Source organism: Psittacula echo (assembly GCF_963264785.1).
Source record: "Psittacula echo genome assembly, chromosome: 5".
Classification (NCBI taxonomy): Eukaryota; Metazoa; Chordata; class Aves; order Psittaciformes; family Psittacidae; genus Psittacula; species Psittacula echo.
Window position 1 is genome coordinate 54,966,875 of NC_137739.1, and position 24,195 is coordinate 54,991,069.

At 42.9% G+C, this 24,195-nt stretch overlaps 1 protein-coding gene across 3 annotated transcripts in view; it reads left to right on the forward strand.

Moving 5' to 3' along the window:
• The window catches only part of NRXN3 (neurexin 3), a gene marked incomplete at both ends in the record, with an annotated part of 1,004,347 nt that overhangs the window by 531,469 nt on the left and 448,683 nt on the right, over positions 1 to 24,195 (forward strand). The gene's annotated exons all lie outside the window — the stretch shown is intronic.

Genomic DNA, 24,195 nt, shown 5'->3' on the forward strand with positions numbered 1-24,195 from the left:
TCCACTGGAGTTTCCATTTTGTTCTCTCTATCTCTCTCTAGTCTATGCTTTGTGAGTTCACTCCCACTATTAACCTTTTTCTTAGCAACATTTTACTGCCTCTGTGCTGCCTCACATCTAGCTGATCTTCTGCTCACCTGCTTTAGGACTCGTTTTTTTCTTTTGATTTGTACTGTTGCCTATTACTACAGTATCTGAGCCAGTTCAAGAATAGAAGGAACAGCTTTGTAAGTGTGTGAAACTCAGAAGACTAAAGAAGGACTTCTCAGAGCATCCCCTCCCCCCCCCCCCCCCCCAAACTGCCAGGGGTTTCATACGTAAGGTACAGAGGGCAGGGAGAGAGAATGGGAGAACAAACTCTGAAGAATGAGGGAAACAGGGGCAGAGGAGAAGAGATTTCTTCCTTCTCCCTCTAGGAAACTTTCTTCTAGGACTGGAATAACATACCTCAGCGTAACAGAACAGCCCAAGAGGGGAAGAATCTCCAGGGACCTGCTGTGTTTCCTCTGTGGTTTTTTTCATCCTGCAATGCACAAAGTCTTGCTTGAGGCAGGAGCTTTGTGGAGTTTTCTTGCTTTCTGAAGGTGTAAAAGAAATAGTTCGAGTACTGAGTTTCATTTCAGCTGTAGTAGAAGAGCTTTTTCAAGTTAAGTTTTTTCTCCAGTTCTCAAGAGTTTGTCCTCCCTTCCACACTGTGCCATCAGCTGGTGTGCACGAAGCCTCTGGCACCCTAGAGGATGGAAGTGTATCCTGGAAAGCTAATTCTTAGTCTTACTTGCATATAAAGCTGTTCCCTGAAATCCTGACTAGAGAGTTGGCTATGGTCCCAGCTGGAGATGAGAGCATAGTAAATTCAGTCTGTGAAAAGCCCACTTACAAAGGGGAAATAGTATAGGTCGCTTACAGTCTTTTCCTCCTTTTGCTGCTCTGATGCAAAGGGAGCAGGAACTGTTCAAATCAAAGGACCAGCATCCTGGGATGAACTTGGATCTGGAATTGACCTCTTCTCCTTTGCTTATTTTCCCTTCTCTCCTCCTCCCATTTTCTTCTATTATTTAATTTTCTAAACAAGTGTCCCTCAGTGTGCACTGTGTAAATATTGTCACTGAATTATTGTCTGTTTGCTTAGCTCATTAGAGAAAGCCATGATAAGCTTTTTAATTACAAAATTACCTTCATCGAATCAATTTCTTTCATTTAATGAACTGAAGAAAACTGCAAATGGGAGGGGTAACATTCCCTTTTCCCTTGAAGCATAAATTAACTACCTCCAACCCCCAAGTTCCTATATAAAAATAAGGTAGCCAAGAAATAGTTTTTCAAAGTTTTTGAAAAGTTGTGAGTTGAACAGAATCTTCAGCCTCCCTTTGTGTTCTGTCTTGTGTAGTTAATTATTTGGGGGGTTGATTTGTGAGCATCTCTTTTGCATTTTACTCTATGTATATTTTCTTCACCTTAGAGCAGCAGTGACAAAACTGAATGGTTGTGCTTGAAAGCAAAACCATTCATGTAGCTTTCCTACCATGCTTCTTGGTGAAATATTGCTTCATTATGAAAGGGCAGCACCAGCAGAAGAAAGCTGCTTCAGCAATTCCAGAGGGAACTGGCTGGATGGAAAGAGATTGTTAGTGGTTTTACAGGTAGTTCATGTCAAAAGAATTGCCGTTCAGAAAAGATGGAAGACAAATTGATTGAATTGCTCAGTGGCCTGGTGATAAGTTTGCACACCTTAATTTTGCTCTAAGACCTTCAATTGAATAAAGTGAAATGTTGAAGACAGGGTAGCCGGAATGATCTTAGGTCATCCACAGACAGACTATGGCAGACATAGATGTACTGAACTCTATCCCAGTGCATGTGGTTAGAATTTTTGTCAGTGGGGTGGCAGAATCAGTGGAGTTTCTGCATTTTCACAGCTGATTCAGAGTCTAACAATCCATATGAAGGCATCAGAGAAGATGGGTTTGTGCTGGGATGTTCATTAGGACTGTGACCTGGAGCAAGTGAAGTGCAGACAAACTTCCCATTTTATTGATTTGCTTTTGAGGATGGTCCTCGTCAGTGAAGTGATGGGATAGACAGGTGTATAACATCTTAAACTTCATTAGTTAAATTTGCCAAAGCTTATCTGTCAGAACTGTTTACTTGGTTTTTAGAACTGGGACAGGCAGTAAGAGGAAAAAGTTCTCTGCATATTCGTGTAAGACTTCCTACTATTCTTGTTTTGGTATATTGTCAAAGTGGGCGGTGTTATATCCCCAGGTTCTGCTTTGAGCCTAAAAACAATTAGATATTCCTGCTAATGCGATCAGAAGTAATTCACAAAGCTAACACTTAACTTGTCACCTGTACACTTCAGTGTCAATGTTCTGCAGAACTGTGTGGGGACAACCCACACCTCTGATAGCCTGCTTATTCTTAGCTATCTCTCTGTGGGTTCTGTCAGCTCTGCCACTGGGACAGATTTTCTTAACAGATCTGGTGATCTCATCCCTTCTCAGTTTACCACCTCTAAAGAGTTAGGAAATACTTAGTACCGTAGCATTGAAAAGAACTCCAAACAATAAAAAAATAACTTTAAGCTTAGATGAAAACTACAGCCAATCCTTTTTCATCCAAATCCAATTTCTTGCCACTTTGGTTGTTGTTTACATGAGAGAGCTTGGGGGCAACCACAGGACTTAAAGGCAGGAGGAAGGGGTAAAGCCAAGTGTTCAAAGCTTCTGGAAGGGTTTCCCTGACATGTAGAGGAACTCCTTTCACCATACCAGTGCAATCATATGTGGACATAGGGAACTGGCTGTGTTTCTTACTGTGCATCAGCTCTGTTCCCTACAGCTGAGAGAGTTTTGTCAGGAATATCAGAAAAGGTGAGCCTGATTCTCTCCTGATCAGCATTGCATTGGATTTGTTCTTAAACATAATGAACCAAGTTCTGAAGCATTTGTCTGATGCTTTCATAATATAAAGTGTACTTAGTAATTTATGAAATTCAGTTGTCGTAATGCTGATTTCTGGCTGACAAAAATAATGCAACATTTAATTGCTGCTGTAGAAGAGGTGAACATGGCTATGACTGTTCCCAACTTCTTGCTCTGAATTGCCAGGATAGCTCTTAGAATAGGATAACAGCAATCAAAGCAGCTTCTTAGAGACTGAAGGGCAGCAGTTAGCCATTTCTGCTTTCCACCCTCAGACTGTGCTAAGCATAGCACTTCTGCTGCTCACAATAGAACCAGAGCGTGTTTGCCAAGCAAATCCATGTGCTGCAGAGGAACAGGTGTCCCCTATGTCAGATTACAAAACATCCTAGAGCTGCAAGGCCCACGGCCTCCTGGGGAACAATAATGAGAGAAAATCTAATCTTCTGTATTTAAGCAGTAATAAGAATCCTCACTGAAGCAGAACCCTTTTCTGTGCCTTTCTCCAGCTACCTGCTGTTTCACATAATGATTATACCTACTGAGATGATACACCCAAGATTTCTTAGTACAGTAGTCTGGCTACTCTATGGAAGTCAGGGTGGATCCTGCTTTCAGCCCTTGCTTTGCTATACTCCCCAATAGTCTTGTGATCAGAGAGGTCAACAAGGTATTTGTCCTCTAGAACACAGTTGAAGGCACCTTGGTTTAAAGTGCTGTGGAGTCTTTAGTAGCAAGTAATAGTTGTGAGAAGCATGTGAAGATCAATGAACACCCATTACTATCTATATACATATATTACTTTATATATACAGGATCCAAACCTATGTTGCTGTTCCGCAAATACCCAGAGGCAGACAAGTTTATGGGACACAACTGGACCTAGGCTTCTAGGTCTACATGAAGTGTTCTTCCTCCACATAGTATATGTGGTATATATTGGTATATTGGTGAAAGGGTACTTCCAGAGTGACTGAGCTTTTCTGATTTTATGTGTCTTTTCCTGGACAACCATGCCTTCTGTAAAGAAGATCCTTGGCTTGGTGAGATTTTCTAGGAACCATTTCAATTTAATAGCTGATTACAAGGCATAATACAAAAAAGGTGAATAGCTAATGAAAGCCTGATAAACCTTAGGAGCATCCCTTCTCTAGTTCCTTTCTAGTCAACGTAGAGATGAGAAGAACTGAAGAAACCACTTCCTGTTGCTTAAAAAGAGAAAATTTACAAGTAACACGGCCATTTCATTAGAAAAAATACCCCAAGGATTTTGAATTGTGCGCTTTTGCTAGGGAGCAAAGTAATCCATGACATAAGAGCTTGTGTTGCCATTGAGTTCATGTGAGTTGTTCCCAGAAGGGAGCAGGGAGAGGGCATGCGCTTGCCCTCCTCTCTCACGCTCCCACTTGCCTGCCTGTGTCCGCTTATGTAACCCTGCAGCTTTTCCTCCTATTATCCTGCCTGCTGATCCATGCCTGATGGCAGTGTCAGGGCTCCAAAACCACGAGCTCTCTGATTGCTGCACTCTGTGCTCTTTAATATGACAATTAGAAATGATTTACAAATGGCCATTTCTGTTCCAAATAGAAAGCAGCAAGAGGCTGTAATGCTTGCTGTGGTGTCAGAGACATCCAGCCATCTCAGCAGCTGCTGCCGTTGCATTCACCGCTTGTTTGTCCCCAGGCTTTTACTATGCAGGATGCCTGTTCTCAAGGGGCTGCTTTGTGTGAGAGCTCTCTGTAGGGCTGGAGGAGTCAGTGGAGCATAGTCAGAGGAGCATAGTCAGCTTCCTGGAGATAGTGGTCTGTTTCCGGTAAGGAGACATTTGGTAGGTTTGTGGGGCTGTTATATGAATAGACCTGTAAGGTGAGAGAAGACTATGCAGGAAGGCAAGTGCTTGTATGGGACTGATTATTAACTGTCAGTCAGGGAAGGCTGAATAGCGTTTACTGTTTGTTATTGTCAGTCTTCCTCACAGAGAAAATTGGGCCTGAGATTGATCCCTGAGCATCTTGGAATGTATTCATGCAACCTAATTTTCAGTAACTAAACTGTAAGGCAGTAATCAGTGTACAGTCTGTGAAGGGAAACAAGATCTGTCACAGAGTTTTGAAGCATTGATGTCAGGCACTCATCCTGAATCGCCTTCTGAAGAGGGCTGCTAGGTCCTGCAAACACCATATGAGTTCCTGCTCCTCCTCTCTTTGTTATGCTGAGTAGCTTTGCCTGCCTAGTGATCTGTATTTGGGTTTGGGGGAGGAGGTATAGCTGATCTTGTGGTTCCCAGACCTGATGATGTGACAGCTTCAGGAAATATTTTTGTTTTGTTAGGGTCAATTACGTTCCCAGTCTGCGACAGAAGCTCCTAAAAGTCCTGTTCATGTTTGCCCTGATCCCAGCCCCTAGCTCTGCAGCAACTGAGCTGTATTATGATACAGGTTATGCTCTACAGGATCTGGTTTGCTCTGTCAGTAAGGATTAATGACAGGAAGAATTTTTTCAATCAATATTTTTCAGTGAAAAAGAGCAGCTGCTATGATACTTTTCCCAACAGTGGTAAAGTCAATCTGTGGAAGTGAAGGTGAATATAACGTACTAATGATACTTCCCTTCCTGTTTCTTTCTCCTCTTGCACATTTTAGCTCAAGTTGTGTCAAACACAATGTCATTTCTTAATTCAGCTCAGTGAGAAAGAGCCCACCCTAAATTTTGCATCTTTTTACAGTAAAACCTCCTTGCTTACAATTTACTGTCAGATACCGACCAGCATCATCTTCCTGTACATGCTGCTCTGCCCATTGTCATGACTGTTTGTTTACTACTGGGATGGGATTGACGCAATCTTGTGGGAGTGTGTAGTGAATGAGAGGGAGGAGTTTTTGACAGGAGTTTAATGCTGAAGGATCTTCCAGTTAGTCTGATACTAGCATGGGATGCAGTCATGCTGTTTCTCAGAGGTGGATACACGATAACCCAAAGTTAATTGCTGCTACCACGCAGTTCAGCAGAATCTGTTTGGTGTTTTCTCAGCTGATTGTGGTCCCTTCTGCTGTCAATGACAGATTAGCTCTGTTACAGAAAGATTTTGCTGCTTCTGAATACAAAGATAGAGATCATAATTGTTCTTAGTTCTACTCAGATGGATCATAAGTGGTCATTATTTCAAGCCTTGCTCACACACAGCATTTCTGAGCTACAGGAAGTTTAGTTCAGCTACATACTGCTCTCTGCTGCTCTGGAAAAAAGATGTAAAGACTAAAAATCATATTCAAACAGAAATAAGAAAAATAGCATATACATGGGAGCAAGATCTACATGCCACCCTGTCAGGAAGCAGGTATTCTCATGTTGTAGTGGTCACACTCCAGCCTTCTCAGAAAATCCTCATTTTGCACAGTGAAAGCAAGAGAGAAAATGGACTCAGAGATTTAGATAATATTAAAACATAGTAAGTAAGCATAGATGAGTTACAATTTTTTTCAGTTCTGTAGGTATGGGGTCAAATCCTATCCATAATGGAGTGAAAAAATCTAGTGATTTCTGACTCCTCTGCTATAGGTTCCAGCCCCAGAGGGGACTTTTCCCAGGTCTTGAAGGACTAAAAGAGCACAAGGTTCATGACAGCTCCATTAATTGAATTGGTTGAGTTACCTCGTGACATAATTGCTACAGGTAGAGGAAAGAAGGGGATGAGTTTTGAGGAATGTGGCAAGATTATTGTAACACCTCAGCCTCAACTACCTGGGGAGCTGAAGGTCAGGACAGAAGTGTTTGAGAAAATAGATGTTATTGCCTGTCCAAGTTTGTGTAGTTCTGCGTGATACTTTCAGTCATTCTCTGCTGTAAGCTCTGGAAATATTTTCCATATTTAAGGTAAAATAATGGATAAAATAAACTGCAGTGTTATTTTAAATGAGGGAAAATAATAGTCATCTTTTAGTTCCTTTTTTTTTTTTTTTTCCTATCACCACTAACTGTGGATGGACTATTTTATTTTCATGCCATAGAACATCATGTGCAACCTGACATGGTCTGATGTTTCACATACCTTGGATGATAGATACCAACATAGTTGGTCAGGACCTGGAGCACAGCAAAATAAGTAAATAAAAAAGTGACGCAAGTACTGGCTGTTTGACCTGATCTTTAGGATTCCATTAAAACGCCATATTCCTGAAAACTTTTTTAACTCTGGACTTCTCCAGAGCACTCATTATTCAGATGTTTTTGCGTCCCAGCTTTCAGAGCAATTAGCAAGGAGGATGCTGCTACTGCTTTAAGGAGCAGAAAAATGGGAATGGAAACAAGTGATGTAATGTCCTCAAAACTGACTGACTTGTAGTATTAGGGATATAACTTGAGCCCTCTGATTTGCAGCTCTGTTTTCAACCCCATCATAATACTTTTCAACAAAAGGAGTGGGAAACCTCAGATTTGCGGCAAAAGGAAATGAGAATCAAACAGTGGCCGTTAGGGTGGTGACTGAACAAATGCAGCATTTATGGTAACATCTTTGCTTGCTGGAGGTCCTATCAGATGAAGTTAGGTTTGGTGTAATCCTTCAAAAACATTGAGTTTTCCATACAGCAGCATTCCTCTTTTGTTATGCTCTACACATAAGGGAGCCTATGCGGTAGCTCTCTTTGTAAACCCTAGGCATGGCTCCATTTCAGTTCTGCTCTAGTATAGACACTTAAATCCTGAGCAAGAGTTAAACTGTATTTCAGTGCATGCTTCTCAAATCAGAGGAGGTAATTAATTCAGAGAACGACTCATTTTTCTGCTCCTCCCATCCCAGCAACATGAAAACAAGATCTGTCTGTAGAGCTGAGGCATTTGCAGCATTCACAAGTGAAAAGTTGTCAGACACTGAAACACAGGTAAATGCTTCTGAAATTACCCTTAATTACAGTGTTGTGTGTGTCTGTATCATATATGTTCCCTCCCTACCACCCAACCTTCTTCCTACCTCCCCCACCTCAGCTGTGCTTGCTAACTGCTGAGAACCAAGGAACATGCATTGCAGTCAACAGAACCTTTTTCTGCTGCTTAGGCTAAGGCAGAATTTGTGGAGACTTTGTGATGAGAGTGTTCATCGTTGGTTATCTTGGTCATACAGAGAATGAGAGCTAGATTGTGCCACAGGGCATGTCTGTTTCCAGCAGCCGTCATACAGAATGTTCTTGTATACCTGACATGGGTGAATCTCATTTTTCTACCAAGATGACGACACAGGCTTGCCATCTCATCATTCCATAACACCCTCTTCTATACTAATAAATATATGAATAAAAAAGTTGAAAGGAGAGGAGGCAAAGCACTTCTCTGTAACAAAGGACTTTGAAGAAAGATGAAGTTCTGCTAGCTAGTCTGATGATCTGAGAAATAGGCCAAGTTGTGAAAATAGTTTAGTGCCATGACATCAGTTTCACCTGACATCATCATTTTGTTGTATCTAATCTCAGATATCTGAGGAGTTCCTGCTCCCTGTGTTGTAACTAAGATCTCAGAACAGCTTTTTCTTTCTCTCGTAAGGATATACTTTGGGGAGGAGCTATCCTGATCAGACTCACAGTAGGAGCATATAGTATTTAAAAATGTGTACAGAAGGGATAGTATGTTAGCAGGGCAGTGTGTTATTTCAGGCTGTCTCAAAAAACACAAGCCTTACGCTAATACTACACCGCGAGTCAGCCTTTGCTTGGGAGCTAGTTCTTGTGCTCCAGTTCTAGGCATATTTGAAAGCATGGCTCCGTTTATGGGGAAGATCATGACAGACTTGGATTTACTTCTGCATTAGGGAAAGTAACAAGATGGTGGGAAGAAGCAGGGCTAAGGACAGGAAGAACCCCTTTTCCAGTGGTACTTATTCTGTTGTGGCATAGATAAGGCCAGTATTTTTTGCATGCCTGACACACGAAGAAAAGATGGTGTAACGACTTTCCTCTTTTTCTTTTGCCTGTTTTATTAGCTCATTGCAAATGACCCTTTCGCTGTTGGACTCCGGCTGACCCCCACAGCCTGTGGATAACACCTCTGAATATGCATGAGCTGATAAGAGAATCTAATGTGTGAATCACACTTAAAACAGACCCACCCACCCACTCACTCCTGACATCAGCCTTTTCAGAACTGTGAAGTGAGAGCGATTTTAAAATTAGAAAGCATGTCATCAGGAACTTCTATCAACCCTCAGAGAAAATTAATAACCTTTTAAGATGTGAGAAGGGATTTAACTAATGCAGTTAGTTATTTATTTTTATTTGCTGGTTGAAAAAAAATTATTTCATATTTCTCTAATATCAATGTTCCTCTTCGAAAACGTGAACAATAATTGTATATTGAAAATACTCTCATCTCTCTCATGTTCTTCCTCTGTGTCTCCTGGGATCCTAGCATGCATTTTCTGGGGAATTACTTTTGCACGTGGTATACACACAGCTTAATTCACTGGGAAGAACAGAGGGAAGAAATGATAATCCCTTTTTTCCTCTATGTGTTTTTCTTGAACATTTGCATTTTAAAAGTAAGCAGTCTTGTGTACTTTTTAGAGTGTATTTTTAAGAGGAGGAAAAAATCAAACCAACAAGGAACTTAAATTGCCAAGTTTTTTCAGAATAAATAAGAGGAGAGGAAAAGAAACCAACAACTTATTTTTGTGTTTGTTGTTGTTTTTCAAGTTTGGCCTGTGGGATTTTTACTTTGTCACAGATTTCCAAGACTCAGCTATGGGCTAAACGGGAGGGTTGTCTACAAATCTCAGTTGACTTTCTGCAGCCTCACTGCCCTGTGCTGTGATCTCACCAGATTTCACATACAGTTAGCTAGGGCTTTAAGAGAAGATCTCAGAAAAAGACCCCCAAGAAGCAAGTTTTTGCAGGAAGTAATAGGGTTGACTCGGTAGGTGTCTTTTGCCCCTTGAAGTGGTACTGTTTCCACTGCCCTTCTAGGATAAACCATAGGCCTATTTCATGCGTTTTGGTGTTTGTAAAAATCTTCTGTCAGTTTTCGCAATTGTAGATATGCTAAAGCCAGGGTTTTGGTCTAGTTCCAATTTGAGGAGCTATTTTCTGCTTAGTTTCTGCAGCAGATTTGTATTGGCTGCAATCTCCTCCTCCACTTGCTGTGATACACTTTCATGTTTGCTGAGCTCTTTTAAAACAGCCACCACATTCCCCTTCTGTGTGTATTAGCAACTACTTCTGGAGTGGAACATGGCAGCACAATGTTATCCTCCTAAGAGTATATCCTCCTAAGAGATACAATAGTGCTATAACAAATGAAAACCACAAAAAGAAATTTAAGGTAGGGAGAAACTAATTACTAAATTGGAATTTTGCCAGGTTATTGGGACTAACAGGCTTTCACAGAAAGACTTGAAAGCACTTAAGAATGAAGTGAAAGATGCCTTAGACACAAGAAATGGCAAACACCTGTGCCATCTACTCCTTCCCTTGCTATTTGCTGCAAGTTTGTTCTTTATGTCACATTCACCAGTGATATACCCAGTCTAATTATAAATGACTAAAGCAACACAAATTCCACCATCACTCTGTGGAGGCTGTTCCAGTGGATTTGTTGCCAAACAGAAATGCCAAACAGACATTCCTCCTGTGTGTTCCTTTGTGTCTTTGTCTTCCTAATTGCACAACCTGAAATTGTTTCCTTCCCCTTCTATCTCTCCCTTCTGCAGTCTTCAAAGGCTCACAGATGTTTATCGTAGCCGTCTGTTTTCTGCAAGCTTGGCTTTCTAACCATCAGTCTGGTTTTGTCAAAGAGCCCCTGCAACCACTTGTAGCCTTGTCTACAAGCAGCTTGAGCTGTAACACTGATTTAAAATCACAACTTTAGCTGGATGCCAGAGTCAGTTACCCAAAGCTGGAAGGACAGGATCAGGGGTATGAGGCACAAGAGGGATCATATGCACCAGGAGGGCAGATTTATTCACCCTCTGGCCCAGGTTCCTTTTCAAGTTGGTTTAGTTCATGCAGGCTTAGATGGACTGCCTGTTAGATCACTTTGGAAGAAGTAGGCTTTTTTATAGAAAATTGCTTTTGAGATTGTTGTCTTCCCAAGTTTTCTGGAGCTTTACTATTAGCTGTGCACATTAGTGGCAAAATATTCTCTTGGTGGTATAGGGAACTTAACTTTCCACTCTGTGATGGTTCCACTACTTACCTTATTTAGCACAAGTAATAAATAAGCAGCTGTAAATATTGTGAATAGGGATTGTTTTAGACTCAGGGAGTTGGAGTAGTTCACAGAAAGGGTTTTTCAGTCAGACTGTTGTTCCCTTTGCCTGTTCTCTCAGGCTGCAGTGTTGGTCTGTCCTGAATATATACATCAAACTCGTTGTCAAGGCTCATAAGTGAGATTAGTTTTGATTTTTGGAAGGTGGCCATATTTGCATATTTTCTTTTCGTATTTTTCCTAATATTTGAAAAATATGAGTAGATGGAGAGGATCTGGTTTGAGACCATCTTAAGAACCTGAACATGCACAAGTCCATGGGACCATGGGATGACCCAGGAAACTACAGACCAGTCAGTCTCACCTCTGTGCCTGGCAAAATCTTGGGGCAGTTTATCATAGAAGGCGTGCTAAGGCACATGAAAAATGACAAGGTGCTTGGTGACAGCCAGCATGGCTTCACTAAGGGGAAATCCTGCCTTACCAATTTGATGGCCTTCTACGATGCGGCTATGGAACTAATGGACAGGGATAGAGCAGTTGACGTCAGGTACCTGGACTTGTGCAAAGCGTTTGACACTGTCCTGGAAGACATCCTTGTCTCTGAGTTGGAGAGACATCAATTTGATGGGTGGACCACTCAGTGGATAAAGAACTGGCTGGATGGCTGCACGCAAAGAGTTGTGGTCAATGGCTCGATGTCTGGCTGGAGACCGGTAACGAGTGGTGTCCCTCAGGGATCGGTGTTGGGACCGGTCTTGTTCAACATCTTTGTCGGTGACATGGACAGTGAGATTGAGTGCGCCCTCAGCAAGTTTGCCAATGACACCAAGCTGTGTGGTTCGGTTGATACGCTGGAGGGAAGGAATGCCATCCAGAGGGACCTTGACATGCTTGTGAGGTGGGCTGATGCCAACCTTATGAAGTTTAACCATGCCAAGTGCAAGGTCCTACACCTGGGTCAGAGCAATCCCAGGCACAGCTACAGGTTGGGCAGAGAAGAGATTCAGAGCTGCCCTGCAGAGAAGGACTTGGGGGTGTTGGTCGATGAGAAAATGAACACGAGCTGGCTTCAGTGTGTGCTCGCGGCCCAGAAAGCCAACTGTATCCTGGGCTGCATCAAGAGGAGCGTGACCAGCAGGTTGAAGGAGGTGATCCTGCCCCTCTACTCTGCTCTCGTGAGACCTCACTTGGAGTATTGTGTGCAGTTCTGGTGTCCTCAACGTAAAAAGGACATGGAACTGTTGGAACAAGTCCAGAGGAGGGCCACGAGGATGATCAGGGGACTGGAGCACCTCCCGTATGGAGATGATAGGCTGAGAAATTTGGAGACCTCATAACAGCCTTCCAGTATCTGAAGGGGGCCTATAAGGATGCTGGGGAGGGACTCTTCATTAGGGACTGTAGTGATAGGACAAGGTGTAATGGGTTAAAACTTACACAGGGGAAGTTTAGATTGGATATAAGGAGGCAGTTTTTAACTGTGAGGGTGGTGAGGCACTGGAATGGGTTGCCCAGGGAGGTTGTGAATGCTCCATCCCTGGCGGTGTTCAAGGCCAGGTTGGACAGAGCCTTCAGTGACACGGTTTGGTGTGAGGTGTCCCTGCTCATGGCAGGGGGTTGGAACTAGATGATCTTAAGGTCCTTTCCAACCCTAACTATTCTTTGATTGTATGATTCTATGGAGGTTTGCATTCTTCATCATGTCTTGATGCGAGTACCAAAAGCATCACATACATATCTCTCAGGGCAGAGGATGTTTTCCTGTATGCTAGGAACTGTATGTTAGGAACGTCCTTCTCTGAGCTCTTCAGGGGAGGCCTCTACATCTGCAAACCTTAGTAGCTACAAGGTTGCTTTATGTAATTACCTATGTATTCTGAGTTTACGTAATATACCCAATGGATATTCTTAACATTGTTTTGGGAGGAAAAGAGCGGCTGTTTCATTGCTTTCTTCCTTCTAATTATAGCACAAACTAGACTTTGTTCATCATTTGTCCTTAGAAAAATGGCAAAAGGCTGCAATTACTAAAAAGAATAAGGTAAACAAAAATGGTTCTGATTGCTTTTCCTGACACATTGTCTCAAACAGAACTTGAAAGTCAGAATAGATCAGATAATCTGATAAAGAGCCAAAACTGAGTTTTTGGCTTTGTCTGTTAGGTGTTTGTATTTGTTTTCAGAGTATGTGTGATTGAGCAGGACTGGTCAGGAGCAGATATAGAAGGTAAGATGAAGTGCAAGTACATAAAGGAAAAAGAAAATGAAAGCTTTCTTATCTGGAAATTAGTTCCTGAGAATACTGTGAAATGATCATGCGTCCCTGGCAAGCCTGGAGGAGTGTTAGTAAAACTAGAACTTTATGGTGTCTTCAAGTTTTATTTTAGAACAATGCTATCAGGCCCCAGGGAAATCTCTGACATTGCATTTGTTGCAGGCATGTCTTTTATTATTGTTTAATTCTGCTTTTCAGATCTAGTGTTAACGTTTAAAACATTACAATCCAAAAGACTTTGTGTTTGTGTTCTACAACTGGAGCTGTCAATCAGTCTGTTGTTATCAGAGGCTTGTTCCATAAATGTTAGACAACTGGGGCCCAATTATCCTATCTTTTATGCAGTGTGAATTTGACAAATAAAGGTGCAAGTTACAGTTAATCTTTCCAGAGTGAGTGCAAATTTTAGGAAGATGCTGTTGTAGTTTCAGAAAAGCCAGGGAGTTTCAAGACACATAAAAGACTTAAGGCTATCTGATATGTGGCCATGCTGGTCTTTTAGATAAGGTGTGGTCAGACTCTTATCCTTCATTATTATTCTCTCGGGTTTGGATTAAAAAGGGAAGAGCTTCAGCTTCTTCGGGTCTCTTGATCTGCTTTATGAGAACTGCCTTGGTCACCAATATTGGAATGCAAAGTATATTGCTAGAGTAGTGATGCAGGATTCTTCATGGACTTGGCATATCTGTGTGATACATTTAACCTTCATGCAAGAGGTGAGTGGTATTGCATTTAGGAGTTATGCTGGCAGTGTAATTATAATATAATTGTTTATTTAGGAAAGCTGAGCTTTGAGCAGTGACTGCATTGTGTAGTTAGGTGTCAGAACTAGGAACTTTCTAAATGGACTCATTCAGAAACATATTTTTACTTCTGTATTGAATGGAAAATGTGCTTTTTTTTTTTTTTTTTTAATTAGTATTGCCACTAAAGTGGTGTCTGAGGAGCACACTAGTGAAAAAACACCACTCTAAAACAAAAGTACACACCCCGATTTAGCAGATGCAGTGCTGCTATTTAAGAAATGGTATACCATAAAATAGGGTGATTCACATCTGCCAGTGTTCATCCGAGCCAGCTAATATTTTCTTTTCTGTCTCTTATGTAGCTAATTTATTGCAGATGATTATCTCTTACAGGGTTTAGGAAGACATTCCCATTCTGCATTCAGTATTAATATGCTAAGCTTATCAGTGTCATGTTATGCTATCAACTGCCCTTGCACTGTGCTATGAAACCTGGAAGTTGTTCATGTATGCCTGCAGATTTTGAGTTTCTCATAGGAATATGTAAAACTACTAAAGAAACTAAAAAGATATGGAAGAAGGTGGTATGAGAACATGGACCAATTCCTCTCTCTGCCATTCTGAACAGGTACATGGACATTTCTCCTAATATTTTCTGCAGCCCCACTGACACCCCCTGATACCATCCAGATGTGTGCAGGGGTCTGAGATGCCAGCATCTCATCTCCATGTGATTGGCTTTTCCTGGTGAAGTACTTAGATCACATTAAGGAGTTTTTGAGATCACTGTTTCAGTACCTACAGGGATCCAGTTCCCCTACTGTTCCCTCACTTTTCCAGGTGAGTTCACGGTTTGCTGATACTTAGAGGCTTTTGAGGGAATAAAATATCTTAAATTTCAAGACACTGACTTCATGCTAGGACATAGTGATTTTACTTCACCACTATCTGAAATCTCCAAGGTGTTGCTTATTGACCTGTCCCCTGGAGAAGAGCAGCTGTTGCTGCTCAGCCACATTTCTAGTTGCTTGGGACTTAACCCACTAGTACTAGCTGACAGTCTTGGATGCTGTCTTGCCTGTCTGCATAGGTATAGCATGCACGTAGCTCACACTGAAGTCAACATACCTGTATATTTGGGCCCCACACTTATAAAAAATAATGTAAATTTCCTTCATTTTTTTCCATTTCTGTCTGCACTTTCTTGTAATTTTTCCCTCCACTTCTCTCTATATACTTTTCTATGTGCCCTTTCTTTTCTCCAGTGGGACCTGATTGCCCTGCACAGCGTGCAAACATTAGGTAAAAGGACGCAATATTCAAAGAAGAACATGAGTTTACCAAAGCATTAGAGTGTTAATACTGAGCAGACTTTTTTTCTCCATTCATCCTCCTGCATCTGTCTCCACTGCGGTATCATGGTTCATATTCTGGTATGTGTTTGAGGACTAAGCTCCGCTTTTCTCTACACGATCTGTTTGTTCCCTGGGCTTTTTTGGTTTTGTTTTTGTACTCAGTCAGACAAAAACCTAATGATCCATATACGAAAATCAGCTTCCTGCTCTGGACTGTAAGTGCCAGCTCTTTCCTAAGAATTTGGCATTATCAAAATTACCGTTGATTATATACAAAAGCATTCTCTTGGTTGATGTGATGTTTGGATGACGCTTTAATGATGTTGGTGTAAACAATTATTTAATATATTATTATAAGGACTTAGCAGGTGCTCCTGTGTGCTGGGATTTTTCCAGCTTTCTGCTTTATAGAAAAAAAGCAGCATGCTTCATTGTTAAAGGTATTCTGAAGTTAGGGCTCCCTTCTTCCTCTTTCCCACTCTGTTTTTCTCACTTTCCCTCTCTCTCTTTCATTTTTTTTCTTTCTCTCTTGCGAGCATTTCCCTCCTTCCAACTCCCACCTCTTTTTTTTTTCCTTTCCCTCAGACTGAAAATGATGTTTGCTGCTTATGGGGTATTGATTGTGTATTATCAGCCAGGCTCACACATCGACAATTACATGTAGTGCCAAGGTAGCCGTGACAATGAGGACTGGTTGCCATGGCAGTGAAAGAGGCCTATTGCTGCTACCAGGCGCCTGCTCTATAGTGATAATCGTGCTGCTCATTTCATTTTAATTGAAATTTGAAATCATATTCTCTGAGAAGAAGCAAATGGACTTTTTTCTCTCTTTTTTTTCTTACCCACCACCAAAAAAAAAAAAAAAAAAAAAAAGACAAATATGAAAGATTTGCACATTTCTTAAAGTAAAATATTAACTTCCTGGCAGTCAACACCTAAAGACCTAAGTCAATGCAGAGCTTTATAAAGGTAGTTTTTGAATCTTTTTCATTCTTTTCCTAATTAATTCCTAATTTTCATTTTTCACTAGCCTCATGTTCCATTTGCTCTGCTGTGTTCTTTTCTTGGTACCAGCTGATCCAGATAGCCAGCTAGTTCTTCACAAAAGTCAGTTTGCTGCAAGCTACAAACTCAGGTTTGTTTTAGCAGTGAATAAAAGAGCTTGTCCATTATTATTCGTAGGATTTGTATTAAGTTTCTTGTTTAGTATGAGCAAAGTTTTCCACTGTGTAAATTGACACACCTCAAACAATCACCATGAAAATGCTGTAATTCTTGTTTTCAGAGAAGTTGAAAATTAGTGAAGAGGTGTAGGGGCAAGTTCTTTCTTGGGAGGGAGGGAGGGAAAGAATTTGAAAGCTTAACAGTAGTGAGAGAAGGGGATACAGAAAAGTATATCCTGATGGCAGGAAGTGCAAAGGGAAAAATTCTCTCACTGATGTTAATGCTGGGAGATGCATAGTGCCAAAAGCTGATAAAAAGACAATTAGACACTCTTCTTGGGGCTGCTTAGATGAGGTTAACGTTCTCGGAAGCTGAGAATTAAAGTGAGATGCCTGCTTACTTTCCTCTGCTTTTGGTTCTGCACAGCCTGGCTTTCCCACAGGCTTTCAAGGTGGCCAAAACTTGAGTGTATATATTGAATCTACCACTGCTACAAATTTGCTTTCCCATTTGGAACCATGGATTCAGGGAGTCTCCCACATGTGAGCTAGTCTTGTCATCTAGTAATGATAAAAGTTATGTGTCTTTTTATGTTGTACCTCACAACGGGATTTTGCTGTTGTTGTTAAATGTTCTTTTGGTTCTGTTTAGACTCTTGTGGCTCTCCAAACCGGGAATGGAGCCAACAAATACAGTCTACAGTTTATAAGCTAATGTCTTTCAGGTGTAGAAAAAAATTGTGTAAAAAGTACATTGTCATTTCCTATTACATCCTTGGTTGATTCTTTTTCTAATAAGCATCTGATTTTTGGATGAACCTGAAAGGCAATCTTCAAATTTGAATCCTAATCTTCAAACAGTTAAGGCTTGTTGGGGCTCTTCTTTCATCCAAAGCCCTTTGAGTTACATTGCAAAATTAGGGGATTTTAGGATGGAAAGGTATTAACTGCTCATGGGTCCTCTGTGTCACAATTCTGAATGTATTGCTGTTCTGAAGGAGCCTGTCACTGGCTACTTTCTTTGTAGTAAATCATGTGGCCTTCCAACTCTCAATCAGTCTTTGCTAGTATTGGAATTGAATCTGAAGATCTGAATCTGCAGCATAACTAGGCATTTTAATGAGAATCTAGCTAGTGTGTGATCAAGCTGAGTGTATCCCATCTCTTGCTTACCTCTGGTATTGCTAACCTCTGGCTTTCCATGGGAGGAGCAGCTAGCAGGTCCTGCGTAGGTAGCTTTGTGATGTGGCTTTTGCATCTGAAGTTACACAGGGTGATGTTTTCTTTAAACACTGATAAACTAGCTTTTACCCATGCAGATTCTAGAATTTTTACTGGGTTTTTTTGGTGTGGTGGGTTTTTTTGGTTGGTTGGTTGGTTTTTTGGTTGTTTTTTGGTTTTGTTTTTGGTTTTTTTTTGTTGTTGTTTTCATTTTTTTCATCTTATTGGGGGAGTTTAATAATTTGATTTTGTATGTAAATGCCACTTTCTTAAATTAAACAGTTTCTAAGTGGCTCAAAAGTTTTAAATTCTGCTCTGGGGCCAGATTAACACAAACTGCTGCCAAATGATACAGTGCACTGATCCAGGTTAAACTTACATTGCTGGTATAGAGCTATTTTAAAAAAACATCTTAGTGGATTAATTTGCAGAGAATGACAATACTTATGCTAGATCAGATAGTATCTGTTCTTTTCTAGTTTATATCGGAATGAACATCATCTCCCTTAGCCAGCTGAAAGCCAGTATAACCATAAAAACCAACACAAGCTCTGAATTGCATGCACCAGTCATTCAAAAGAAACTCAAATACCTGCTTGCTGCAATTTTGGATCACAGTTTATACTGCTGGGTAATCCCCAGATCGCACTGGCTAGTAGCAGTGTTTTTTGAAGGAAAGCCTTTACCCTGCACTTAGCACAGACCTGCAGACACTGTGCTTGCTGTGAGAGTGGGTTCTGACCCAGGGAAGGTACAATGTTTCTGGGGTTTCTCTCACTGCAGCAGCCTGACTTTTTTGTGGAGGTCTCCTCTCCAAATGCTGCCTGAACCTCAGTCTGATTAGTGTGTGAGGTCTGATGCACTTTCAGCTTGAAGTGTTATGCTTTCAGCCTGTCTGCTGCAGCCTGCGTTGGAAACATCTGTCTGAAGGTAGATCTAAGGGCCTAGAGGGATTTTTGAAGCCGTTACTGGTGGCAGGGCTGAGATTAAAGTAATTAAAAAAAAAAAACCAACTGAAGCAAGTGGTTAGAGAGGTGGACAAAGTGTGAGGTAATATTGAAGCTGGAAGATGACCAGGGAGGGAAGTGCTGGTCCATTTGTGCCAGGAGTTTTAACAACCTGCGCTCTACATTGCGTATCCAGACACTCTGCTGCCCAATATTTCCCTCCCTCTTCCCCAAATCCTCACAGACCAGCAGAGTTCTTAATTAAGTGTCAAAGAATTGATTAGCCAGAGCTCTTGCATGGCAATTCCATTGATGAAACCATTTTGTCAGGCTGCCTGATATAATTAGACCAAACAAGATGTGAAATCTTCAGTGTTTTGGGCTACAACCCAGTAATTATTTGATTTGTAATAAAAAGGAGCTGGGGAGGAAGATGGGAGGTGGAACAGCAGCAGAAGTAAAAAAAAAAAAAAAAAAAAATTGAAGAAAGAAGGAAAAAAATTTACGAAATGTTTTTCTCCCCCTCCCTCCCCACCGTTCTTTCCTCTCGCGGGAGTTTGAGCATTTGCAGGAAGCTGCTTAATGTCTGTGCAAAGGGAGCCTTGGTGAGCTGTCAGCACTTGTCCGTTTCTCTTGAGACGTAATGCCACCTTCCTTGCAGCTCGTCAAGCTGCCAGGCCTGATTTATACACAGCTAAACATACCACTGCTGTTGGTATGATCATCGTTACTGAGATTGCGCTGTTCATTTTCTAAGCTGCTGCTAGTGTGTCTGAAGGAGTCAGGACAGAATCATATTTTTAACAATAATTAGCACTTGTCTGGCAGTTTTTTGTGGATCTTTGTGCTTTATGGAAGAGAGCCAGTACATGCCCATTTTAAAGGTGGAGAAACTGAACTTCAGAGAAGGAGTGACTGGAGAGGAGAGGCATGGCTGGAAATAAGACCAGATCTCCTAACTGCTATCCTAGGCCCCACCGTACAGGCCCCATGCTTTCCATTCTGTGAAGAGCATCAGGTTTTCTCTTCCTTCCCCACTGTCGTGGTTTAAGCCCAAGCTGTAAATCAGAACCACGCAGTCTACTGCCCCCCCCCCCCCCCCCCCCCCCCCTTCTTCCCTCCGCTTCTGGAGGGACGGGGAGGAGAATCAAAAGAATGCAGCTCCCACGGGTTGAGATAAGAACAGTTTAATAACTAAGGTATAACACAAATCACCACTGCCGCCACCAACAATAACAATGACAAGAGAAATAACAAGGGAAGAGAATACGATACCGCCCGCCGGAAAAGACAGCCCGCCCGACCAGGGGACGTGCCCTTCCGGGTAGCTCCCAGTTCCATCCCCTGGCATGACGTGCTGTGGTATGGAACACCTCCTTGGCCAGTCTGGGTCAGGTGTCCTGTCCCCGCTTCCTCCCGGCCCCTCCTCCTCCCTGGCAGAGCATGAGACTCACAAAATCCTTGGTCAGTCTAAACATCGGTGTTATCAGTTTTTTTTGTTCCCAAGCCAAAAGTCAAAAACACAGTACTGCAACAGCTACTAAGAAGGAAAAAAAAACAAAAAACTGACTGCCACTGCTGAACCCAGGACAGTATCCACCCCTTGTTCCATACCATTCACGTCATGCTCAGATCCCACATTTTCCATATACCCTCACTCTCATCTCGGTGCACTGTTATCTTAGTGCACGGACCAATTCCTATAAAGCTACTGAGTCCATTCGGTTCATGATGTTGGGCTCCATCTCTTGGAACAGTCTTTCAGGGCAGAAGAAGCTGTATGCAGTGTTGGATCATTGCCTGCTGATGCTGATCATTCCTTTACTGTAGAACTCATCCGGTTCTATCAAAGTTCATTCTCTGTTGGGATGATGGTCGGAGGGAAGTCAGAGCCAGTCGCTGGTGCCCTGCAGACTTCTAGTTGATGGACGATAGCAGGCAACAGCGTACAATTGAGTTCATTGTCTGTTTTCCCCTAAAATCAAATCCCCTTGAGGTACGCATCGGACTTCCCCATCTTCCCGCATTACCCACCAAGTATATCCAGGTCCCTGAGCAAAAGCAATCCCACGAGTGGGTTTGCCTTTACCTGAAGCAGGAATAACCCAGACTGTCTTCCCCAGCAAATTCTTCATGTGCACCACAGGAACTTTGTCCCCCTCTACAATATGTAAAAGTTCTGACTGTGCTGGGCCAGCCCTGTTGGCAGATCCTCTGGTGTTGACCAACCAGGTGGCCTTTGGTAAGTGTGTATCCCAATGCTTGAAAGTTCCCCCACCCATTGCTCTCAGTGTAGTTTTTAACAGCCCGTTATACCGTTCGATTTTCCCAGAGGCTGGTGCATGGTAGGGGATGTGATATACCCACTCAATGCCATGCTCTTTGGCCCAAGTGTCTATAAGGTTATTCCGGAAATGAGTCCCATTGTCTGATTCAATTCTTTCTGGGGTGCCATGTCGCCACAAAATCTGGTTCTCAAGGCCCAGGATAGTGTTCCGGGCAGTGGCGTGGGGCACAGCGTATGTTTCCAGCCATCCGGTGGTTGCTTCCACCATGGTAAGCACATGGCGCTTGCCTTGGCGGGTTGGTGGGAGTGTGATATAATCAATTTGCCAGGCCTCCCCATATTTATACTTCAGCCATCGTCCTCCATACCAAAGAGGCTTTAACCGTTTGGCTTGTTTAATTGCAGCACATGTTTCACACTCGTGAATAACTCGGGCAATAGTGTCCATTGTTAAGTCCACCCCTCGATCACGGGCCCATCTGTATGTTGCATCTCTGCCCTGATGACCTGAAGTGTCATGGGCCCACCGGGCCAAAAATAATTCACCTTTATGTTGCCAATCTAAGTCCATCTGAGCCACTTCAATCTTAGCAGCTTTGTCCACTTGTTGGTTGTTCTGGTGTTCCTCAGTGGCCCGACTCTTGGGTACATGGGCGTCTACATGACGTACCTTCACCACCAGGTTCTGCACCCGGGCAGCGATATCTTGCCACAGTGCAGCAGGCCAGATGGGTTTACCTCTGCGTTGCCAGTTGCTCTGCTTCCATTGCTGCAACCACCCCCACAGGGCATTTGCCACCATCCATGAGTCAGTATAGAGATAAAGTACTGGCCACTTTTCTCGTTCAGCAATGTCCAGGGCCAGCTGGATGGCTTTCACCTCGGCAAACTGACTCGATTCACCCTCTCCTTCAGCAGTTTCTGCAACTTGTCGTTGAGGATTCCATACAGCTGCCTTCCATCTCCGATGTTTTCCCACAATACGGCAGGACCCATCAGTAAACAAGGCATACTGCTTTTCACTTTCTGATAGTTTATTATATGGTGGGGCCTCTTCAGCACGCATCACCTCCTCCTCTGGTGACATTCCAAAATCTTTGCCCTCTGGCCAGTCCATGATGACTTCTAGAATGCCTGGACGACTGGGATTTCCTATTCGAGCTCGTTGTGTAATTAGTGCAGCCCATTTACTCCATGTCGCATCGGTTGCATGATGTGTAGAGGAGACCCTGCCTTTGAACATCCAGCCCAGAACGGGCAACCTGGGTGCCAGGAGGAGCTGTGCTTCAGTGCCAATCACCTCCGAAGCAGCTCGAACCCCTTCATAGGCTGCCAGTATCTCTTTCTCAGTTGGGGTATAGCTGGCCTCAGATCCTTTGTATCCCCGACTCCAAAAGCCGAGGGGTCGACCTCGAGTCTCCCCTGGAGCTTTCTGCCAGAGGCTCCAGGTAGGACCATTCTCCCCGGCTGCGGTGTACAGTACATTTTTTACATCTGGCCCGTTCCGGACTGGTCCAAGGGCTACTGCATGAACTATCTCACGTTTAATTTGCTCAAAGGCTTGTTGTTGCTCAGGGCCCCATTTAAAATCGTTCTTCTTCCGGGTTACATGATAGAGAGGGCTTACAATCGAACTGTAATTCGGGATGTGCATTCTCCAGAACCCCACAGCACCCAAGAAAGCTTGTGTTTCTTTCTTATTAGTTGGTGGAGACATTGCTATTATTTTGTTGATCACATCTGTAGGGATCTGGCGACGTCCATCTTGCCATTTTATTCCCAAAAATTGAATCTCCTGTGCAGGTCCCTTGACCTTCCTCCGTTTTATGGCAAAACCAGCTTTCAGCAGGATTTGGATTATTTTCCTCCCTTTCTCAAAGATTTCTTCCGCTGTATCACCCCACACAATAATGTCATCAATGTACTGCAGGTGTTCTGGAGCTTGCCCCTGTTCCAGTGCATTCTGGATCAGTCCATGGCAGATGGTAGGGCTGTGTTTCCACCCCTGGGGCAGTCGGTTCCAAGTGTACTGGACGCCCCTCCAAGTAAAAGCAAACTGTGGCCTGCACTCTGCTGCCAAAGGAATTGAGAAGAATGCATTGGCAATATCAGTCGTGGCATACCACTTGGCTGCCTTTGACTCCAGTTCATACTGAAGTTCTAGCATGTCCGGTACAGCAGCACTCAATGGTGGTGTGACTTCATTCAGGCCACGATAGTCTACTGTTAGTCTCCACTCTCCATTAGACTTTCACACTGGCCATATGGGGCTATTAACGGGTGAGCGGGTCCTGCTTTGAACACTCTAATTTTCTCAAAGTATAAAGGTGGTGACCACACTGGGAACATAAGCCAGATCAGTTTCATGATCAATTTTTCTATTGTATTACAAGTCATTACCATAAAGTATAATGAGACAATAACCTTAGCCCAAGCCCCACACTTGAAAAACACTAACACAGCAAATACCGGCTCTAAGTAACCTACGGCATATTGAGACTGTGAGATCAAAAACAACAACTTTGAGAGCCAATAAATCAGCATTGTGACAAGTGACTATCAATCCAAAACACTGAATGCTTATCACAAATACGATTAGACACACTCCGGTCAGATCTGTCGTTATCTCAACCCTTCGTGCCCCACGTTGGGCGCCAAAAGAACTGTCGTGGTTTAAGCCCAAGCTGTAAATCAGAACCACGCAGTCTACTGCCCCCCCCCCCCCCCCCCCCCCCTTCTTCCCTCCGCTTCTGGAGGGACGGGGAGGAGAATCAAAAGAATGCAGCTCCCATGGGTTGAGATAAGAACAGTTTAATAACTAAGGTATAACACAAATCACCACTGCCGCCACCAACAATAACAACGACAAGAGAAATAACAAGGGAAGAGAATACGATACCGCCCGCCGGAAAAGACAGCCCGCCCGACCAGGGGACGTGCCCTTCCGGGTAGCTCCCAGTTCCATCCCCTGGCATGACGTGCTGTGGTATGGAACACTTCCTTGGCCAGTCTGGGTCAGGTGTCCTGTCCCCGCTTCCTCCCGGCCCCTCCTCCTCCCTGGCAGAGCATGAGACTCACAAAATCCTTG